At 54.9% G+C, this 17925-nt stretch overlaps 1 long non-coding RNA gene across 1 annotated transcript; it reads left to right on the forward strand.

Annotated features, from left to right (window-relative positions):
* Positions 1–16483, forward strand: LOC308651886. Its single transcript, XR_014022686.1, has 3 exons — positions 1–355; positions 15606–15725; positions 15835–16483. It is a non-coding gene; the product is annotated as an uncharacterized lncRNA (long non-coding RNA).
* The last annotated feature ends 1442 nt before the right edge of the window (positions 16484–17925 follow it).

The following is a 17925-nucleotide window of genomic DNA, read 5'->3' on the forward strand; positions in this document are numbered from 1 at the left end:
CCTGGGCTGCTTAGCAAGCTTGTAGATCCTTCATCCCTCACTGTGGTTTGGGAACTCTCTGATGGCAGGGGAGTGACAGCTGACCCAGGTCCCCGAAGTGAGGTTGCAGATGCTCCAGTGGAGACTTCGGTGTGGGAGCTGTCAGAGGGCGTGGCTGTGCTCACTGCAGCAGGGCCGCCAGAAGGGGTGGTCGGTTCTGGGGTCAGGACTGTGGCCTGGGAGGTGTCTTGTGACACCCCTGTGGGTGCAGAGCTTGGACTACTCAGCACAGTTGTTGATGTTTCAGGCAGGACGGTGAACTGAGAGATCACGGTTGTCACTGAGCTGTGTTCAGAAGCAGAGCTGCCTGGGAAAGGTGTAGATCCCTCAGACACCAACGTGGTTTGGGGGCTGTCAGACGGCCCAGCTGTCCGTGCTGACCCTGAGCTGCTTGGTGAGTCTGTAGGTGCCTTAACTGTCCCCGTGGGCTGGGAGCTCCCAGATGGCAGTGTAGTGAGGGCAGACACAGGGCCACTGGGGGAGGCCGTGGATGCTCCAGTTAAGACAGTGGAGTGGGGGCTCTCAGGGGATGAGGCTGTGCTTGCTGTACCTGGGCTTCCTGTGGTGCTAGTTAACCCCTCAACTGTGGCTTGGGAAATACCAGTGGGCAGTGTGCTGTGTGCCACCCCTGAGCTGCTTGGCGTGGTTGTAGCTGCATCAGGTGGGGCTGTGCTGTGGCTGCTGTCAGGTGCCCCTGTGGTGCGTTCTGACCCTGGGCTGCTTGGCAAGGAGGTAGATCCTTCAGGCCTAGGAGTGGTCTGGGAGCTGTCAGCTAGCTGGGTTGTGTGGGCTGAACCAAGGCTGGGCTGGAAGGCCGTGGATCCTTCAGTTAGGACAGTGGCTGGGGCGGTGTCTGCTGGCTCTGTTGTGTGAGCTGAAGCAGGGCTGCTGGGGAATCCTGGAGATGTGTCCTTTGGAACTGTGCTTTGGGAGTTTTCGGATGCTGAAACTGGGCTGCCTGGCAGGGTTGTTGATCCTTCAGATGTGGCTGAAGTTTGGAAGCTATAGGGTGGTGCTGGAGTGTGTGCTGAACTTGGGCTACTTCCCAACATTGTCCATCCTGCAGATATCACAGTGGTTTGGGAGCTGTCTGTCGACACCACTGGGTGTGCTGAACCTGGGCTGCTTGGGAAGCCTGTGGATCCTGCACCCAGGTCTGGGGTTGGGGTGCTGTCTGATGGCAGTGTGGGATGGGCTGATCCAGGGCTGCTCAGGAAGGTTGAGGATCCTCCAGTGGAGACAGTAGTTGGGGACCTGTCAGGTGACACTGCTGTGAGTGCTGAACCTGAGCTGCCTGGCAAGGGTGTGGACCCTTCAGTCAGGAGGGTGGACTTGGAGCTCCTGGTGGTCACTGTGTGGAGGGCTGATCCAGTGCTGCCTGAGAAGGTTGTTGGCCCCCCAGAGGGCAGCGTGGTTTGGTGGGTGTCTGAGGGCACGGATGGGGGTGCTGACCCTGGGCTGCTTAGCAAGCTTGTAGATCCTTCATCCCTCACTGTGGTTTGGGAACTCTCTGATGGCAGGGGAGTGACAGCTGACCCAGGGCCTAAGGAGGTCACAGATGCTCCAGTGGAGACTTCCATGTGGGAGCTGTCAGAGGGCATGGCTGTGCTCACTGCAGCAGGGCCGCCAGAAGGGGTGGTCGGTTCTGGGGTCAGGACTGTTGCCTGGGAGGTGTCTTGTGACACCCCTGTGGGTGCAGAGCTTGGACTACTCAGCACAGTTGTTGATGTTTCAGGCAGGACGGTGAACTGAGAGATCACGGTTGTCACTGTGCTGTGTTCAGAAGCAGAGCTGCCTGGGAAAGGTGTAGATCCCTCAGACACCAACGTGGTTTGGGGGCTGTCAGACGGCCCAGCTGTCCGTGCTGACCCTGAGCTGCTTGGTGAGTCTGTAGGTGCCTTAACTGTCCCCGTGGGCTGGGAGCTCCCAGATGGCAGTGTAGTGAGGGCAGACACAGGGCCACTGGGGGAGGCCGTGGATGCTCCAGTTAAGACAGTGGAGTGGGGGCTCTCAGGGGATGAGGCTGTGCTTGCTGTACCTGGGCTTCCTGTGGTGCTAGTTAACCCCTCAACTGTGGCTTGGGAAATACCAGTGGGCAGTGTGCTGTGTGCCACCCCTGAGCTGCTTGGCGTGGTTGTAGCTGCATCAGGTGGGGCTGTGCTGTGGCTGCTGTCAGGTGCCCCTGTGGTGCGTTCTGACCCTGGGCTGCTTGGCAAGGAGGTAGATCCTTCAGGCCCAGGAGTGGTCTGGGAGCTGTCAGCTAGCTGGGTTGTGTGGGCTGAACCAAGGCTGGGCTGGAAGGCCGTGGATCCTTCAGTTAGGACAGTGGCTGGGGCGGTGTCTGCTGGCTCTGTTGTGTGAGCTGAAGCAGGGCTGCTGGGGAATCCTGGAGATGTGTCCTTTGGAACTGTGCTTTGGGAGTTTTCGGATGCTGAAACTGGGCTGCCTGGCAGGGTTGTTGATCCTTCAGATGTGGCTGAAGTTTGGAAGCTATAGGGTGGTGCTGGAGTGTGTGCTGAACTTGGGCTACTTCCCAACATTGTCCATCCTGCAGATATCACAGTGGTTTGGGAGCTGTCTGTCGACACCACTGGGTGTGCTGAACCTGGGCTGCTTGGGAAGCCCGTGGATCCTGCACCCAGGTCTGGGGTTGGGGTGCTGTCTGATGGCAGTGTGGGATGGGCTGATCCAGGGCTGCTCAGGAAGGTTGAGGATCCTCCAGTGGAGACAGTAGTTGGGGACCTGTCAGGTGACACTGCTGTGAGTGCTGAACCTGAGCTGCCTGGCAAGGGTGTGGACCCTTCAGTCAGGAGGGTGGACTTGGAGCTCCTGGTGGTCACTGTGTGGAGGGCTGATCCAGTGCTGCCTGAGAAGGTTGTTGGCCCCCCAGAGGGCAGCGTGGTTTGGTGGGTGTCTGAGGGCACGGATGGGGGTGCTGACCCTGGGCTGCTTAGCAAGCTTGTAGATCCTTCATCCCTCACTGTGGTTTGGGAACTCTCTGATGGCAGGGGAGTGACAGCTGACCCAGGGCCTAAGGAGGTCACAGATGCTCCAGTGGAGACTTCCATGTGGGAGCTGTCAGAGGGCGTGGCTGTGCTCACTGCAGCAGGGCCGCCAGAAGGGGTGGTCGGTTCTGGGGTCAGGACTGTTGCCTGGGAGGTGTCTTGTGACACCCCTGTGGGTGCAGAGCTTGGACTACTCAGCACAGTTGTTGATGTTTCAGGCAGGATGGTGAACTGAGAGATCACGGTTGTCACTGTGCTGTGTTCAGAAGCAGAGCTGCCTGGGAAAGGTGTAGATCCTTTAGACACCAACATGGTTTGGGGGCTGTCAGATGGCATTGCTGTGTGTGCTGACCCTGAGCTGCTTGGTGAGGCTGTAGGTGCCTTAACCGTCCCCGTGGGCTGGGAGCTCCCAGATGTCAGTGTAGTGAGGGCAGACACAGGGCCACTGGGGGAGGCTGTGGATGCTCCAGTTAAGACAGTGGAGTGGGGGCTCTCAGGGGATGAGGCTGTGCTCGCTGCAGCTCGGCTTCCTGTGGTGCTAGTTAACCCCTCAACTGTGGCTTGGGAAGTACCAGTGGGCAGTGTGCTGTGTGCCACCCCTAAGCTGCTTGGCATGATTGTAGCTGCATCAGGTGGGGCTGTGCTGTGGCTGCTATCAGGTGCCCCTGTGGTGCGTTCTGACCCTGGGCTGCTTGGCAAGGAGGTAGATCCTTCAGGCCCAGGAGTGGTCTGGGAGCTGTCAGCTAGCTGGGTTGTGTGGGCTGAACCAAGGCTGGGCTGGAAGGCCGTGGATCCTTCAGTTAGGACAGTGGCTGGGGCGGTGTCTGCTGGCTCTGTTGTGTGAGCTGAAGCAGGGCTGCTGGGGAATCCTGGAGATGTGTCCTTTGGAACTGTGCTTTGGGAGTTTTCGGATGCTGAAACTGGGCTGCCTGGCAGGGTTGTTGATCCTTCAGATGTGGCTGAAGTTTGGAAGCTATAGGGTGGTGCTGGAGTGTGTGCTGAACTTGGGCTACTTCCCAACATTGTCCATCCTGCAGATATCACAGTGGTTTGGGAGCTGTCTGTCGACACCACTGGGTGTGCTGAACCTGGGCTGCTTGGGAAGCCCGTGGATCCTGCACCCAGGTCTGGGTCTGGGGTGCTGTCTGATGGCAGTGTGGTATGGGTTGATCCAGGGCTGCTCAGGAAGGTTGAGGATCCTCTAGTGGAGACAGTAGTTGAGGACCTGTCAGGTGACACTGCTGTGAGTGCTGAACCTGAGCTGCCTGGCAAGGGTGTGGACCCTTCAGGCAGGAGGCTGGATTGGGAGCTCCTGGTGGTCACTGTGTGGAGGGCTGATCCAGTGCTGCCTGAGAAGGTTGTTGGCACCCCAGAGGGCAGCGTGGTTTGGTGGGTGTCTGAGGGCACGGATGGGGGTGCTGACCCTGGGCTGCTTAGCAAGCTTGTAGATCCTTCATCCCACAGTGTGGTTTGGGAACTCTCTGATGGCAGGGGAGTGACAGCTGACCCAGGTCCCCGAAGTGAGGTTGCAGATGCTCCAGTGGAGACTTCGGTGTGGGAGCTGTCAGAGGGCGTGGCTGTGCTCACTGCAGCAGGGCTGCCAGAAGGGATGGTTGGCCCTAGGGTCAGGACTGTGGCCTGGGAGGTGTCTTGTGACACCCCTGTGGGTGCAGAGCTTGGACTACTCAGCACAGTTGTTGATGTTTCAGGCAGGACGGTGAACTGAGAGATCACGGTTGTCACTGTGCTGTGTTCAGAAGCAGAGCTGCCTGGGAAAGGTGTAGATCCTTTAGACACCAACATGGTTTGGGGGCTGTCAGATGGCATTGCTGTGTGTGCTGACCCTGAGCTGCTTGGTGAGGCTGTAGGTGCCTTAACTGTCCCCGTGGGCTGGGAGTTCCCAGATGGCAGTGTAGTGAGGGCAGACACAGGGCCACTGTGTGAGGCCGTGGATGCTCCAGTTAAGACAGTGGAGTGGGGGCTCTCAGGAGATGATACTGTGCTTGCTGCAGCTGGGCTTCCTGTGGTGCTAGTTAACCCTTCAACTGTGGTTTGGGAAGTACCAGTGGCCAGTGTGGTGTATGCCACCCCTGAGCTGCTTGGCAAGGTTGTAGATGCATCTGATGGGGCTGTGCTGTGGCTGCTGTCAGATGCCCCTGTGGTGCGTTCTGACCCTGGGCTGCTTGGCAAGGTGGTAGATCCTTCAGCCATCGGAGTGGTTTGGTGGCTGTCCAATGTGATTGTTGTCTGTGCTGAATTTGAGCTGCTGGGCAAGATTGTTGATCCCTCTGCTGGGGCCGAGGTCTGGGAGCTCTGAGATGGCACTGTCACGTGAACTGTGTCTGGGCTGCCTGGGAGAGCTGTGGAACCACTTACCAGGGCTGTGACATGGGAGGTGTCCGGTGACACTGCTGTGGGTGCTGAACCTGGGCTGCCTGGCAAGGGAGTGGATCCTTCAGTCAGGAGGGTGGACTTGGAGCTCATGGTGGTCACTGTGTGGAGGGCTGATCCAGTGCTGCCTGAGAAGGTTGTTGGCACCCCAGAGGGCATCGTGGTTTGGTGGGTGTCTGAGGGCACGGATGGGGGTGCTGACCCTGGGCTGCTTAGCAAGCTTGTAGATCCTTCATCCCACAGTGTGGTTTGGGAACTCTCTGATGGCAGGGGAGTGACAGCTGACCCAGGTCCCCGAAGTGAGGTTGCAGATGCTCCAGTGGAGACTTCGGTGTGGGAGCTGTCAGAGGGCGTGGCTGTGCTCACTGCAGCAGGGCCGCCAGAAGGGGTGGTCGGTTCTGGGGTCAGGACTGTTGCCTGGGAGGTGTCTTGTGACACCCCTGTGGGTGCAGAGCTTGGACTACTCAGCACAGTTGTTGATGTTTCAGGCAGGACGGTGAACTGAGAGATCACGGTTGTCACTGTGCTGTGTTCAGAAGCAGAGCTGCCTGGGAAAGGTGTAGATCCTTTAGACACCAACATGGTTTGGGGGCTGTCAGATGGCATTGCTGTGTGTGCTGACCCTGAGCTGCTTGGTGAGGCTGTAGGTGCCTTAACCGTCCCCGTGGGCTGGGAGCTCCCAGATGACAGTGTAGTGAGGGCAGACACAGGGCCACGGGAGGAGGCCGCGGATGTTCCAGTTAAGGCAGTTGAGTGGGGACTCTCAGGGAACGAGGCTGTGCTATCTGCAGCTGGGATTCCCGTGGTGCCAGTTAACCCCTCAACTGTGGCTTGGGAAGTACCAGTGGGCAGTGTGCTGTGTGCCACCCCTGAGCTGCTTGGCATGGTTGTAGCTGCATCAGGTGGGATTGTGGTGTGGCTGCTGTCAGATGCCCCTGTGGTGCGTTCTGACCCTGGGCTGTTTGGCAAGGAGGTATCTCCTTCAGGCCCAGGTGTGGTCTGGGAGCTGTCATCTAGCTGGGTTGTGTGGGCTGAACCAAGGCTGGGCTGGAAGGCCGTGGATCCTTCAGTTAGGACAGTGGCTGGGGCGGTGTCTGCTGGCTCTGTTGTGTGAGCTGAAGCAGGGCTGCTGGGGAATCCTGGAGATGTGTCCTTTGGGACTGTGCTTTGTGATGCATCTGTTACATGTGCTGAAACTGGGCTGCTTGGCAAGGTTGTTGATCCTTCAGGCTGGACAGTAGACTGAGAGCCATAGAGTGGTGCTGTGGTGGAATCTGAATGTGGCCTCCTTGGGAATGTTGTGGATGCCCCAGCCACGGCTGTGGTTTGGGAGCTGTCTGTCGACACCACTGGGTGTGCTGAACCTGGGCTGCTTGGGAAGCCCGTGGATCCTGCACCCAGGTCTGGGGTTGGGGTGCTGTCTGATGGCAGTGTGGGATGGGCTGATCCAGGGCTGCTCAGGAAGGTTGAGGATCCTCCTGTGTGGACAGTAGTTGGGGAGCTGTCAGGTGACACTCCTGTGGGTGCTGAACCTGGGCTGTTTGAGAATGTGGTTGACCCTTCAGAGAGGAGAGTGCTTTGGGATCTGTCAGAGGGGATGGTCGTGTGTGCTAAATAGGAGCTACTTGGCAAGGCTGTAGATCCTTCTGCTGGGGCTGAGGTTTGGGAGCTCTGAGGTGACACCGTTGTGAGGGCTGTTCCTGGGATAGTAACACCACTTGCCAGGACTGTGGACTGGGAGCTGTCAGGTGACAGTGCTGTGGGTGCTGAACCTGGGCTGCCTGGCAAGGTAGTGGACCCTTCAGGTAGGAGGGTGGATTGGGAGCTCCTGGTGGTCACTGTGTGGAGGGCTGATCCAGTGCTGCCTGAGAAGGTTGTTGACCCCCCAGAGGGCAGCGTGGTTTGGTAGGTGTCTGGGGGCACTGATGGAGGTGCTGACCCTGGGCTGCTTGGCATATGTGTAGATCCTTCAGGCACCCTTGTGGTTTGGGGACTGTCAGATGTGACTGTCATGTGTGCTGAATTGGAGCTGCTTGGCAACATAGTAGATCCGTCAGCCAGGACTATGGTGTGAGAGGTCTCAGGTGGCACTGTTGTGTGCGTTGTGTCCGGGCTGCCTAGGAAAGTTGTCGATGGCCCAGGCAAGGTTGTGGTGTGGGAGCTGGCCGTCGACCCTGCTGGGTGTGCTGAACCTGGGCTGCTTGGGAAGCCTGTGGATCCTTCAACCGGCCCTGGGGTTGGGGAGCTGTCTGATGGCAGTGAAGTGAAGCCTGACCCAGGGCTGCTTGGGGAGGCTGTGGGTGCTTCAGTGAAGAGAGTGGGGTGGGAGCTGTCAGAGGACATGGCTGTGCTGGCTGCAGCTGGGCTGCCTGGGGCGGATGTTGTTTCTACACCCAGGACTGTGGTTTGGGACCTTTCAGGGGGTACTGTGGTATGTTCTGAAGCTGAGCTGCTTGGCCAGGTTGTAGACACGTCAGGCAGAGCTGTGGTTTTGGAGTGGTCAGACGACACAGCTGTTTGGACTGAACCAAGGCTGTTTGGGTGTGTTGTTGCTCCTTCAGGCAGGACTGTGCTGAGTGAGGTGTCCAATGGCACCTTTGTGTGTGCCGAACCTGAGCTGCTTGGCACAACTGTAGATCCTTCAACCAACCCTGGGATTGGGGAGCTGTCTGGTGGTGATGAAGTGAATGCTGATCCAGGGCTGCTTAGCAAGGCCGTGGACCCTCCAGACTGCACTGTCACTGGGGAGCTCTCTGTGGGCTCTGCGGTGTGTGCTGGGCCTGAGCTGCTTGGCCTGGATGTAGATACATCAGACAGGACCGTGGGCTGGGAGCTGTCAGAGGCCACTGTGGTGCGCTGTGACCCTGAGCTGCTTGGAAAGGAAGTAGAGCCTCCCAGCACCCGTGTAGTTTGGGGGCTGTCAGACAGCTGTGCAGTGTGGGCTGAACCAGGGCTTTTCTGGGAGGCTGTGGATCCTTCTGGAAGGACTGTGACTGGGGAGGCGTCTGCTGGTGCTGTTGAGTGAGCTGCTTCAGGGCTGGTCTGGAGGCTGGTCTGTCCTTCAGTCTGGACTGTGGTCTGAGAGCTGTCTGTTGGCTCTGCTGTGTGTGCTGAAGCAGGGTTGCTTGGAAATCCTGAAGATCTTTCAGTAAAAATTGTGGTTGGTGAGCTGGGAGACGTCTCTCTTGTGGGTCCTGATCCTGGGCTGCCTGAGGATGTGGCTGATCCTTCAGAGAAGATGGTGCTTTGGGGGCTGTCAGATGTGACTGTCATGTTTGCTGAATTTGAGGAGCTTGGCTGGGTTGTTGACCCCTCTGTCTGGATTGCAGGTTTGGAGCTTTGAGATGGCACTGCTATGTCTGGGCTGCCTGGGAGAGCTGTGGAACCACCTGCCAGGGCTGTGGCTTGGGAGCTGTCAGGTGACACTGCTGTGGGTGCTGAACCTGGGCTGCCTAGCAAGGGAGTGGATCCTTCAGGCAGCAGGGTGGACTTGGAGCCTCCAGTGGTCACTGTGTTGAGTGCTGATCCAGTGCTGCCTGTTGTAGGTCCCTCAGAGGGCAGCATGGTTTGGTAGGTGTCTGAGGGCACTGATGGGGGTGCTGACCCTGGGCTGCTTGGCAAGCTTGTAGATCCTCCAACGCTCGCTGTAGTGTGGGAAGTGTCTAGTGGCAGTGAAGTGACTGTTGAAACAGGGCCCCTTAGGGAAGTTGTAGGAGCTCCAGGAAAGAGAGTGGCATGCGAGCTGTCAGATGTCACAGGTGTGTGTGCTGACCCTGGGCTGCTTGGCAAGGAGGTAGATCCTTCAGGCCCAGGTGTGGTCTGGGAGCTGTCAGCTAGCTGGGTTGTGTGGGCTGAACCAAGGCTGGGCTGGAAGGCCGTGGATCCTTCAGATAGGACAGTGGCTGGGGCGGTGTCTGCTGGCTCTGTTGTGTGAGCTGAAGCAGGGCTGCTGGGGAATCCTGGAGATGTGTCCTTTGGGACTGTGCTTTGTGATCTATCTGTTACATGTGCTGAAACTGGGCTTCCTGGCAAGGTTGTTGATCCTTCAGGCTGGACAGTAGACTGAGAGCCATAGAGTGGTGCTGTGGTGGGATCCGAATGTGGGCTTCCTGGGAATGTTGTGGATGCCCCAGCCACGGCTGTGGGTTGGGAGCTGTCTGTTGACACCGTTGGGTGTGCTGAACTTGGGCTGCTTGGGAAGCCTGTGGATCCTGCACCCAGCTCTGGAGTTGGGGTGCTGTCTGATGGCAGTGTGATACGGGCTGATCCAGGGCTGCTCAGGAAGGTTGAGGATCCTCCTGTGTGGACAGTAGTTGGGGAGCTGGCAGGTGACACTGCTGTGGGGGCTGAGCCTGAGCTGCTTATTAAGGTGGTGGATCCTCCAGCCCTCACAGTCTGGGAGCTGTCTGATGGCAGCATAGTGGGGGCTGACTCAGGGCTTGCTGGGGAAGCTGTCGATGCTTCAGTGTAGAGAGTGGGCTGGGAGCTGCCCGATGGCATCAATGTGCTCACCACACCTGGGCTGCCCTGGGCAGTTGTCCCCCCTTCAGCAGGGACTGGGGTTGGGGAGATATCTGTGAACCCTGTGGTTTGCCCCACACCTGAGCTGCTTGGCAGGGTGGTGGCTTCCCAGGTCAGAGCTGTGGTTTGAGAGTTATCAGTTGGCACGGTTGCTTGTGCTGACTTGGGACTACTTAGGAAAGTGGTTGACCTTTCATCTGGGAGTGTGGTTGGGGAGCTGTCTGGTGGCGCTCTGGTGTGTGCTGATCCAGGGCTGCTTAGCAAGGCCGTGGACCCTCCAGACTGCACTGTCACTGGGGAGCTCTCCGTGGGCTCTGTGGTGTGTGCTGGGCCTGAGCTGCTTGGCCTGGCTGTAGACATGTCAGGCCGGACCGTGGGCTGGGAGCTGTCAGAGGCCACTGTGGTGTGCTCTGACCCTGGGCTGCTTGGAAAGGAAGTAGAGCCTCCCAGCACCGGTGTGGTTTGGGGGCTGTCAGACAGCTGTGCAGTGTGGGCTGAACCAAGGCTTTTCTGGGAGGTTGTGGATCCTTCTGGAAGGACTGTGACTGGGGAGGCGTCTGCTGGTGCTGTCGAGTGAGCTGCTTCAGAGCTGGTCTGGAGGCTGGTCTGTCCTTCAGTCTGGACTGTGGTCCGAGAGCTGTCTGCTGGCTCTGCCGTGTGCGCTGAAGCAGGGCTGCTTGGAAACCTGGTAGATTCTCTGGTTGGAATAGAGGTTTGTGAGCTGGGGGATGTTACTCTTGTGGGTTCTGACCCTGGGCTGCTTGGGAACACGCTTGGTCCTTCAGAAAGGGTAGTTCCTTGGGAACTGTCAGATGTAACTATCACATGTGCTGAATAGGAGCTGCTTGACAAGGTGGTAGATGCCTCTTCCATGGCTGAGGTTTGGGAGCTGTCAGGTGACACTGTTGTGGGTCTTGAACTTGGGCTGCTTGGGATTGGTGTAGATCCTTCAGACACCAATGTACTTTTGGGGCTGTCAGACAGCATTGCTGTGCGTGCTGACCCTGAGCTGCTTGGTGAGGTTGTAGATGCCTCTTCCAGGACTGAGGTTTCGGAGGTGTCAGGTGACACTGCTGTGGGTCTTGAACTTGGGCTGCCTGGGAAAGTTGTAGATCCCTTGGACACCAACATGGTTTGGGGCCTGACAGAGGGCACTGCTGTGCGTGCTGACTCTGAGCTGCTTGGCGAGGCTGTAGGTGCCTTAACCGTCCCCGTGGGCTGGGAGCTCCCAGATGACAGTGTAGTGAGGGCAGACACAGGGCCACTGGGGGAGGCCGTGGATGCTTCAGTTAAGACAGTGGAGTGCGGGCTCTCAGGGGATGAGGCTGTGCTTGCTGCAGCTGGGCTTCCCGTGGTGCTAGTTAACCCTTCAACTGTGGTTTGGGAAGTACCAGTGGGCAGTGTGGTGTGTGCCACCCCTGAGCTGCTTGGCATGGTTGTAGCTGCATCAGGTGGGGTTGTGGTGTGGCTGCTGTCAGATGCCCCTGTGGTGCGTTCTGACCCTGGGCTGCTTGGCAAGGAGGTAGCTCCTTCAGGCCCAGGTGTGGCCTGGGAGCTGTCAGCTAGCTGGGTCGTGTAGGCTGAACCAAGGCTGGGCTGGAAGGCCGTGGATCCTTCAGATAGGACAGTGGCTGGGGCGGTGTCTGCTGGCTCTGTTGTGTGAGCTGAAGCAGGGCTGCTGGGGAATCCTGGAGATGTGTCCTTTGGAACTGTGCTTTGGGAGTTTTCAGATGCTGACACTGGACTGCTTGGCAGGGTTGTTGATCCTTCAGATGTGGCTGAAGTTTGGAAGCTATAGGGTGGTGCTAGAGTGTGTGCTGAACTTGGGCTACTTCGCATAATTGTCCATCCTTCAGATATCACAGTGGTTTGGGAGCTGTCTGTCGACACCACTGGGTGTGCTGAACCTGGGCTGCTTGGGAAGCCCGTGGATCCTGCACCCAGGTCTGGGGTTGGGGTGCTGTCTGATGGCAGTGTGGTATGGGCTGATTCAGGGCTGCTCAGGAAGGTTGAGGATCCTCCTGTGTGGACAGTAGTTGAGGAGCTGTCAGTTGACACTGCTGTGGGTGCTGAACCTGGGCTGCCTGGCAAGGGAGTGGACCCTTCAGGCAGGAGGCTGGATTGGGAGCTCCTGGTGGTCACTGTGTGGAGGGCTGATCCAGTGCTGCCTGAGAAGGTTGTTGGCCCCCCAGAGGGCAACGTGGTTTGGTGGGTGTCTGAGGGCATGGATGGGGGTGCTGACCCTGTGCTGCTTAGCAAACTTGTAGATCCTTCATCCCTCACTGTGCTTTGGGAACTCTCTGATGGCAGGTTAGTGACAGCTGACCCAGGGCCCCGAAGGGAAGTTGCAGATGCTCCAGTCAAGACAGGGCTGTGGGAACTGTCAGAGGGCGTGGCTGTGCTCACAGCAGAAGGGCTGCCAGAAGGGGTGGTCGGCCCTGGGGTCAGAACTGTGGCCTGGGAGGTGTCTGTTGACATCCCTGTGGGTGCAGAGCTTGGACTACTCAGCACAGTTGTTGATGTTTCAGATAGGATGGTGAACTGAGAGATCACGGTTGTCATTGAGCTGTGTTCAGAAGCAGAGCTGCCTGGGAAAGGTGTAGATCCCTCAGACACCAACGTGGTTTGGGGGCTGTCAGACGGCCCAGCTGTCCGTGCTGACCCTGAGCTGCTTGGTGAGTCTGTAGGTGCCTTAACTGTCCCCGTGGGCTGGGAGCTCCCAGATGGCAGTGTAGTGAGGGCAGACACAGGGCCACTGGGGGAGGCCGTGGATGCTCCAGTTAAGACAGTGGAGTGCGGGCTCTCAGGGGATAAGGCTGTGCTCGCTGCAGCTCGGCTTCCTGTGGTGCTAATTAACCCCTCAACTGTGGCTTGGGAAGTACCAGTGGGCAGTGTGGTGTGTGCCACCCCTGAGCTGCTTGGCATGGTTGTAGCTGCATCAGGTCGGGCTGTGCTGTGGCTGTTGTCAGGTGCCCCTGTGGTGCGTTCTGACCCTGGGCTGCTTGGCAAGGTGGTAGATCCTTCTGCCAGGGATGAGGTCTGGGAGCTGGAAGGTGAAATTGAGCTGTCTGTGGTGGCTGTTGATCCATCACTGGTGGAGCTGGTACTGGATTCACTTGTATATGATGTAAAAGTAGAATATATTGTAGACCCTGGATTGAGAATAATCAGAGGAGATACATATATTATGAATTTCTCATTTTTCTTGACTCTCATTCCCGCAGCTGCTGGGCTGAGGCACAGCTCATGACAGTGATGCTGGCCTGTCCTTTTCAGTGTCCCCAGGAACATTCCTTTTGCTCTTCACATTCTGTCCTTTACAGGTCACATTCTTGCCTTACATCCTTGGCTTTTACTCAGTCCGATGAATACCCACCTCCATTCTTTACTTCTCAAACTCCCTTCTAACCCAGCATTTGCCACCAACCTCTGAGCAACAGGGAACTAAGGCGGTCACCTGTGACCATGCAAAATTTTTCTCGGTGTCCTTTCTCCCTAGATACATTTGCATACATGAGGACTAACCACCCTCCCCAGAATACCAATGCCTCTCCCTGGCCACTCTGTTGTCCCCGCCATTAAATTCCTCAAGCTCTCCTCCCCTTGGGTCCACATTAGTGGGCCACCATGTGGAAGTGTGAGGGTTAGACTTGACCTGTGGCCAGAGGGCGTATCCATCCTCTCTGTGACATCAAGAATGTGCAGCTGTACATTGAGGACAGTTTTTCTGTGTAAAGTGAGAATATCAACCCTGGGTCCTCTTCATCCTGCCCATGTGATGCATAAGGTAGGGTGCAGACAAGGCCTTTAGCCCGAATGTGCCATTAATCTAGGGGTGACTAGGAATCACACAGGATGGCACACAGGGGACGTCCTCACAAGGGCAGGGCACAGGACCTCTTGTCCCTACTGTCTGTCCCTCCTCTGCCCAGAGATGCCTTAGAACTATGTCTCTGTCACCTCTGAAAAGAGCCAACCTCATTCCCCAGCAGAGAGGACTGGGGCATCCTAGGGCAAAGGCACTCTTTGCTACCTGTGACAGCCTCGTTTTCACAGGGTCCTGAAAGAGACAGGACAGAGTGGGGGCGGGGGCAACAGTAGAACCGTCCTGTCAATGAAATCAGTAGTTCTGGATCCAAGGCTTTGCAAAACATCCAGAGAAGAGGACTATCAAGTCCCTAGTTCAGGTCGAAGGTGCAATAGTGCCTCAGATTTTTAGAATTCTAAATTTCTTTTTTTTTTTTTTTTTTTTTTTTTTTTTTTTTGCTGCTGGACTCAAACCCAGAGCTTGGTGCATACGAGGCAAACACGCTGCCACAGAGACCCACCCCAACCTTTTTTGAAGTCAGTAAATACGTTTACTTCAGCCCCGTCATCTCTACTGAGCTAAACTTTGTCTCATTTGACATAAAGGAAATGGGGATGCTGAGCTTGGGTAGGTAGAGGGTCGGAGAGTGAGCTCACCCAGAGGCCACCGCAGCCCTCACCTGCCCTTGAGCACCCCTCGTTCCTGCTTCCACCCAACCAATTGCAGGTGACCACAGGCACCATGCCAGGCCCTGGGGTCAAAGACAAACCAGCCCCCACCCGTCCCTGGGGTCCTGGAGCCCTGGGTCAGTGAGGAGGTAGGAGAGGCCTATGTGAGGAGCCAACAGGAGTCCTTGGAGGGAGAGGGCCAGTTCCTCTGCCTGTTGTTAAGGAAGGACTCTAGGAGGAGGTCAGATGTAAGCTATTGTGTTTTTCTTCTTTATTAAAAAAAAAAAAAAAAAGCAGTTCTTGGATTTACTCATAAATTTTACCGGACTTCTTGGGTTATAAAAGTAGAACATGTTTGTTGTGACAATAAAAAGTTATATAAGAGCCGTTTATGGCCCTCTCCTTAACTGACTCACAGGAATGAATAGGGGTGAGGAAAGGTGGCACTGATTGGCTGTCAATCATACTCCCGCCCTCACCCCCACCCTCCAGGACCTAACACAGTTAAAATTCAGTGGTTTTGTGACCGCTGCTGCAGTGCCTTTGCCTCTCTAGGCTGTAAACCCTGAGAGTACAGCGCGCTCAGCCCTGTCCGACCCACCCAAAGTGAGAACTTCTTAAATAAGTGAGTCAGCGAGTTCCTGAAAATCTGCCAGGCCCCTCCTCCTCCTTGTCGAATGCCATCTTTACACCGTACAGAGCAGACGTTGCCAGTTTTTCATTTTTTTCTTTTTTCATGTTTCTTTTGCAGTTCTGGGGACTGAAGCCAGGGCCTCTCATGTGCCAGGCAAGCACTATGCCATGGAGCCACAAGCCTAGCCTGAGACACTGCCATTTCTAGCCTACCTAGGAATGGAGGTTCTGCGGGTAGAATACTCCCAGGGTCCGTTGGCTAGTAGGACAGAAAGCCAGGCACATGCTGAAGCTGGATTTCACTTTTAGTACAAAGAAAGAGTTCAGGGAATAGAGAAGAGGAAGGGAAGGGTGTCGAGCTGAAGGAACAGCATGTGAGGTGCGTTAAGAGTGTTCCCTGCATGTCTGGGATGGGGCTAGGCACTGAGTAAGGGCAGAGGGAAGGACGGGTTGGGCACAAACCCAGCCTGAGGGTGGGGCTTGGACTGGGCTGAGCAGCAGAGAAGAACATTCAGCAAAAAGCCATGATCTCAACTTAAGGCTGTGCCCTAGAGACTGTGAGAAGATGCAGAGGCAGGGAGACCAGGAAGCCATGACTGTAACATGGTGGGCCACTGAGGGACCCAGGAAAACAGGAACACTCTGTGGAATGCAGGAGAGGTGTGCTCCAGGCAAACCTGCACTACCTTTTGTGATTATTCCTTTATTTTGTTACTATTGGGTCTGTCCTTAACTATCCAATTAATTCTCTATACAATTATCTCCTCAGGCCATGCTGAGCATTGAGTGACCGAATATGTCCATTTCATCAAGCTTTCCTTCCTCTTCCTAGTCTCTGATCTCCCCACCACCATGCCCAAGGCATCACCAACCCCTCAGTGTCCTCTGCTCCTGTGGCTTTTCTCTGCTCGCTCTCTAAGGGGAAATCCCAAACTAAAGTCTTGGGCTCTGCCACCTGCCACCCTCTGCCAGGCAAGCACTTTCATGCCAGGGCTCTCCCACGCACTCCTGGGAGGGACCGAAGGTGCCCTGGACGAAGACACTCAGACCCAGCCCAGCCCAGGATTCTGTGGCAACAGCGCCCCCTAAGGACAAGGCCGAGCAGGGGAGGCTGTCCTCCCCAAGGTCAACCTCAAGGTCAGGGATGCTCTGCTAGGAAGGCGAGCAAAGGAAAAAAGCTCATCTTCTCTGCAAAGAAATCCAAGTGGTGGACAAGCCTGTGAGAAGGAAAAAATAAATAAGCTTCACCAGGAAGCAAACGTGTTCCAAACAAAACAAGACACTATTTTTTACCTATGGAATCACCCCCAAGGGTAATAACAGCTTCAGACTTTAACTTGGTATCACGCGTCTAAAGAATAAGTTTGGGGGCTGGGAATGTGGCTCAAGCGGTAGCACCCTCGCCAGGCATGCATGCGGCCGGGGTTTGATCCTCAGCACCACATACAAACAAAGATGTTGTGTCTGCCGAAAACTGAAAAATAAATATTAAAATTCTCTCTCTCTCTCTCTCTCTCTCTCTCTCTCTCTCTCTCTCTCTCTCTCTCTCTCCCTCTCTCAAAAAAATAAAAAATAAAGAATAGTTTGAAAGATGCATCAGAGACCTTAGGATCAGGGATATCATTTTAAGGGTGCCGTCTCTAGCTGCTGATCCTAGAGTAATCTAGGCAGGTGTAAAATATTTTATACAAAAGTGTACATTGCATCGTTCTTTATTATCGTGATAACCTGGGGTAAACATATCCAAAACTGAATAGAAGACTGTGGTATTCTACAAAATGCAATATTAATCAGCCATTAAAATATAAACCACCGGACTCAGGGTGCAGCTCAGAGGTAGAATACTTGCCTGGCATATATGAGATTCTGGCTCCAACCCCAGCACGGCAAGAATAAAAAATAAAAAAAACACAGCTGGACGTGGTGGTGCATGCCTATAATCCCAGTGGCTCAGGAGGCTGAGGCAGGAAGATCTTGAGTTCAAAACCAGTCTCAGCAACTTAGCGAGGCCCTAAGCAACTTAGCGAGAACTTGTCTCTAAATATAAAAAGGGGCAGAGGATGTGGCTCAGTAGTTAAGTGCCCCTCAGTTTAATTCCTGGTACCAAAATAATAATAATAATAATAATAAATTAAAAGCACAAATAAATTTTCTACAAAACAAATCTAAATACACACTTGGAAATAAACAAAAATGTAAACAATGTTTATTTGAGCTGCAGGTTTAAGAGAAATGTTTTTTGTTTTTCTATATTTTCTAAATATACCACCACAAATATGTGTTCATGTTACTGATTGATTGATTGATTGATGGTGGTGCTGGGGATGGAACCCAGGGCCTTGGGCATGCTAGGCAAGTACTCTACCACTGAGCTACACCCCTAGCCCCATGAATATATATTATTTATATATTTTTATATATTATTTATACATATTATATATTATTAATATATATTATATATTATTTATATCTATTATGTATATTATTTATATTTTTTTTTAACTGAGAAATTAAGCCAGGGGCACTTTACTGTCCCAGTCCTTTTTATTTTAATTTTGAGACAGGGGCTCACTAAGTTGCTAAAGGTCTTGCTAAATTGCTGAGGCTGGCCTCGAACTTGTGATCCTCCCAAGGCACTGGGATTACAGGCATGTGCCACTGCGCCCAGCCCCATATAATAATTTTTATATATGTATAAAGGAAGCCAGGTGTGGTGGGGAAAGTCTATAATCCCAGCGACTTGGGAGGTCAGGCTAAAGCAGGACGATGGCAAGTTCAAGGTTAGCCTGGACAACTGAGTGAGACCTGTCTAAAAATTAAAAATTTTAAAAGGGCTGAGGATGCAGCTCAGTAGTACAGT

The sequence above is a fragment of the Spermophilus citellus genome (assembly GCF_964194105.1).
Source record: "Spermophilus citellus genome assembly, chromosome: 6".
Taxonomy (NCBI): Eukaryota; Metazoa; Chordata; class Mammalia; order Rodentia; family Sciuridae; genus Spermophilus; species Spermophilus citellus.